Below are 4,836 nucleotides of genomic sequence, written 5' to 3'. Positions count from 1 at the left end.
GGGACAGACAGGCTCTGTTGCTTCTCCTCATTGATCATGGCTTAGCGTGGTTCCTCCCCACAAGTCCTCAGTAAACAAAGAACTCGCAAAAACCCAAGTTACTACCTTTAAACTCTGTTGGATAAGGGGAGCTTTTCCACAGCTTGTACTGAGAACCTATGCTCCAGAAGTGCTATTCTGACTAGATTGTACGAAGGGAGTGGGTGCAGAAGACAAAATGGCTAAAATGAAAATGGGAGCCACCGGTCCCCATCTGCAGCTATAACTCAAGATGTCTACAGATGTGGTTAGTGTGACATGTGCAGGTGGGAGGGGCAGAGGGACAAGACTGGGCAGGGAGGGTGCTCCTGGGGACAATATCCTCCCCGCTGGCCTTCACTTCTTGGCCTTGCCCTGGCCGGCCACAGCTTCCATGGCTTGCGCACCGTCTCTTCATCCCCCAGGAACTGTATGGGCTTGACAGGCTTCAAGTTCTTGTCCAATTCATAGACAATGGGAATACCAGTCAGCAGGTTCAGCGCCATGATAGCCTCTTCAGAGAGCCCCTCTAGACGCTTGACAATGCCCCAGAGGCTGTTGCCATGGGCTGCAATCAGTACACGTTGCCCCTCCTTGATCTGGGGAACTATTTCTTCATTCCAGAAGGGCAGAGCTCTGGCAATAGTGTCCTTCAGACTCTCACAGGAGGGTAGCTGATCTTCTGTGAGGTCTGCATACCTGCGATCCTTACTGATGTTGCTGTAGAAAGGGTGGTCAGGCTCCATCGGAGGTGGTGGGATATCATAGGAGCGCCTCCAGGTCTTCACCTGGGCCTCACCATACTTTGCAGCAGTTTCTGCTTTATTGAGACCGGTTAGACCCCCATAGTGCCGCTCATTGAGGCGCCAAGTCCTCACCACTGGCAGCCACAACTGATCAATGGCATCTAGCACTGTCCAGAGGGTCCGGATAGCTGTCTTCTGTACTGAGGTGAAGCAGACGTCAAACTCATAGCCAGCATCTCGCAGCGCCTGCCCGCCGCACTTCGCCTCCTCGTGGCCCGTGGCCCGCCGGGCTCAGGTCGGCGTAGTACCAGCCGCTGAAGCGGTTCTCCAGGTTCCATGCGCTCTCGCGGTGCAGGATCAGCACCAGTTTGTAGGCGGCCATGGCGACGGGCTGGGGATGCGGCACCGACTGCGGTTCGCAGATTCCGGAGTCGAGCTGCAGAAATTATTTACCCTGTCCTTCTCTTTTTCTCTAAGACTCTGTGATTTTTCTCACTAGTGGCAAAAGGAATAACCTCTGGTGAGAATGAAATGATGAAGGGTCTTTGAAATTCTGTACTCTCTGAACACAGTGAATGTGAATGAAAGATCTCAGGAAGAGTTTTCAAAAGGCTTATTGCTCAATCACCAGCCTTTGCGAGGAGTTGTGGATTGACTGCTGTCTGCAGTAAGGTCACCAGAAACTGCCATAGCTCTTAAGGCAAGCACATGCTGATAATGACAAGCTGCTGAGACTCAAGGCTATGTTTTAGCCCCAACCCCAGCGCAGACTCACCACGAAGCTCTTTGATTTCCAGACAGAGCTTTCATGAGGACACACCGCACTTAACTAAACCCTTGACCTAATAGACCTATACTGAAGATGAAACCCCAAAGGTAGCCAAGGGATTTGGTATTTTAGTCATGTTCTTTCATACCTTAGTACTTTTAAGGTAAGCTGACACAGAGGTGGCCATGAAATGGTTAAATAACAAATTCCCTGACTTCTGTAGTCAGTGAGAAATATCCTGGAGAGAGTGTCATAGGGTCAAAAGCCTCTTTGCAAAAAGGAAAACATTTCAAGTCACAGATTCATTCTTTTATTTCTATTCATTCATTCATTTTCTTCAATAAACATTTAGGACGCTCCTACTGTTTGCCAATAACTCAACAGAGCTCCGGAGAAAGAGACAAATTCAATGTGGCCTTTTGACTAGCGAGAATTCCCCCACACTTCTGATAACAGACAAGCCCTTCCTCAGCACCACAGGTTAGCCAACCACAGTATTCCATCCCTCTGGCTTCAGTCAGAACCTTTCCTCCAGGAATTTTCCTCTAGAACTATCAGGAAGGACTCCCACTTATCCCTGGAGATGCAATTTTGGAAACCTAGTACCCCTGGGGACGCCATTTTGGAAACCTATCTATCTTGGAGGAACAGTGCCCACAGGAGTGAAGCCACCACACAGATGGAAACACAGGAGGAAGGAAGGGAAACGGAGAGGAAAAAGGAGGAGTAAGAAGAAAGAAGGGGGAAGGGAAAAGAAGATAAGAAGGATACCACTCAGCATTGTTTGCTTGGATCCAGTCCTGCCACAAGCCAATACCACTACCACCCTTTTTTTAAAATCAATTTTGTGACCCTGAGGCAATAATTCTTGCCCTCCTCCTATGCATACTTTTCACTACACTGATTTTAACTACCTGGAACTGAGAACATTTAGATAAAAATCAGAGAATTTGAGATCAATTTAGTAGCACAGCAACCACACACATAAAGAATTTGCAAAAAAAAAAAAAAAATGACGAAGCATAAATACAATACACTATCATGGTACAAAAAAAGAAAGATCAACTCAGCTTAGACACTTTATAGTTCATCAGCCAGAGGTCAGCTTATTCTTGTTTTTTAAAGGATGTGGCCTATAACTACATCACAGAAAAAACAAACATGTAGGCGTCCTCTTAAGAAAGGCCTTGTGACACTGGAGGTAAGTTTGGAAGAATATCAATCTGTCAACCTGAGGAATTGGGAAAGATGCAAGTAGATAAAAACAGAACTGTGGTCCAACAGATGTGGTATATTTGGTATGGTAGATTAGATACATCCACAAATTCTTTGCTGCCCCTCCTAGTAAGAGGCATGGCCTAATTCCTCTCTCCTTGAAAATACACTGACATTTAGTGACATTTTATTAAATCTGTACCCTTTCATACCCATCCTTTTCATGTGGTGAAATGAAAAATACAGCACTTCTGCTGTCTCAGCACATTTTCAAGATATTCTAAGAAATGTCTTGAAAAATCTATAAAAACAGAAAGTAAATTAGTGGTTGCCTAGGGTTAGGGGTTAGAAATGGGAGTGATTGCAAACGGATGTGAGATTTCTGTTTGGGGTGATGGAAATGTTCTAAAATTAGGTTATGGGAATGGTTGCACAACTCTGAGAATATACTAAAAAAACACTGAATTATATACTTTAAATAGGTAAATTTTATGACATGTGAATTACATCTCAATACAGCTATTAAAAACTTAGATGAAACAAATTCCTTGAAAAACACAATTTAACAAAACTAATACAGAAGGAAATAGAAAATCTGAATGAAATTAAATATCAATGAAATTGAATCCTTCATTTAAAAATCCTTCCCACAAAGTAAATTTCAAATCAAAATGGCTTCAATGATGAATTCTGAACATTTAAGTAAAAAATAATACCAATCTTACAGAAAACTTTTTCAGAGACTTGAAAAGAAGAGAGTATCATTTCCAACTAATTTTATAAGATCAGCATAACCTCGAAGCTTCCTTCTATTCCAAGATTACTGAGAGTTCGTAAAGAAGTATTAAATTTTATGTAAAAATTTTTCTGTATCTATTGAAATGATTTTTCAATAAGATTTTTCAATAAGAAAAAGATATATATATCTTTTTCTCCTTTATATAAAAAGGATAATATGACCAAGTGGGATTTATGCCAGGAGTGCAATCTTGGGATAAGCATAAAAAGGACAAATTGTAAAAGATTGTTAAATTATACTTCACTAAAATTAAGAATTTCTGTTCATCAAAAGATACCGTTCAGAGAAGGAAAAGACAAACCACTGACTGAGAGAAGGTATTTGCCATCATCCAGTGGTGTACCAAGAGCAAGGTAATGGGAAAGTCTGCCTTGCATGCAGACAGTAAAAGGGTTTATTGTCTGACAATGTAAAAGCAATACTAAGACTCACTGAAAGTCAATCTGCACTTGATTATTATCATGCACTGGAAATTCTAAACATTGTCATAATAAAATATTCATCTGAAAAAATATCTTTTATTAGTTTAAGTTCTAAATGAAAGTATGATCTACAGATCTGGAGTAATCCAAGATCTTTTCAGAGAGTCCATGGAGTCAGAATATTTTCATAACTAAAATATTGTTTTCCTTTTTCATTGTGTTGACTGTGTGAGCTGATGGTTCAAAACAATGGTGACTAAATCTACTTGTTCCTTAGCAGGAAACAAGGCAGTGGCACAGATTAGACTAGTACACAATGTATTCTTCACCACTACACACTAACAGTTAACAACAATAAGAAAAACCTAGTTTTACTTAAGAAATACATGTAATGAAGCAGTAAACATTTTATTATCATTTAACTTTTTATGGCCAGGCGTGGTGGCTCATGCCTGTAATCCCAGCACTTTGGGAGGCCAAGGCGGGTGGATCACCTGAGGTTGGGAGTTCGAGACCAGCCTGACCAACATGGAGAAACCCCGTCTTTACTAAAAGTACAAAATTAGCTGGGCGTGGTGGCACATGCCTGTAATCCCAGCTACTAGGGAGGCTGAGGCAGGAGAATTGCTAGAACCTGGGAGGCAGAGGTTGCAGTGAGCTGAGATTGCACCATTGCACTCCAGCCTAGGCAATAAGAGTGAAACTCCATCTCAAAAAAAAAAAAAAAATTATTATCATTTAACTTTTTAATTAAAATTGCAATTAAAATTTAAAAATTTACTAAAACATTTAACTTTATTAACTCCTAAATGTTCTTACCACCAAAAAATGCCTCTGTGAGGTGATGAAAATGTTAATTAGCTTGAC

At 41.4% G+C, this 4,836-nt stretch overlaps 1 pseudogene; it reads right to left on the bottom strand.

Moving 5' to 3' along the window:
• Positions 1-375: 375 nt before the first annotated feature.
• LOC104663677 lies at positions 376-1,146 on the bottom strand (annotated as a pseudogene).
• Between the last annotated feature and the right edge of the window lie 3,690 nt (positions 1,147-4,836).

The sequence above is a fragment of the Rhinopithecus roxellana genome, chromosome 11 (assembly GCF_007565055.1).
Source record: "Rhinopithecus roxellana isolate Shanxi Qingling chromosome 11, ASM756505v1, whole genome shotgun sequence".
In the NCBI taxonomy this organism is placed as follows: domain Eukaryota; kingdom Metazoa; phylum Chordata; class Mammalia; order Primates; family Cercopithecidae; genus Rhinopithecus; species Rhinopithecus roxellana.
The sequence above is the reverse complement of the archived record's forward strand: the minus strand, read 5'-3'. Positions and strand labels throughout refer to the sequence as shown.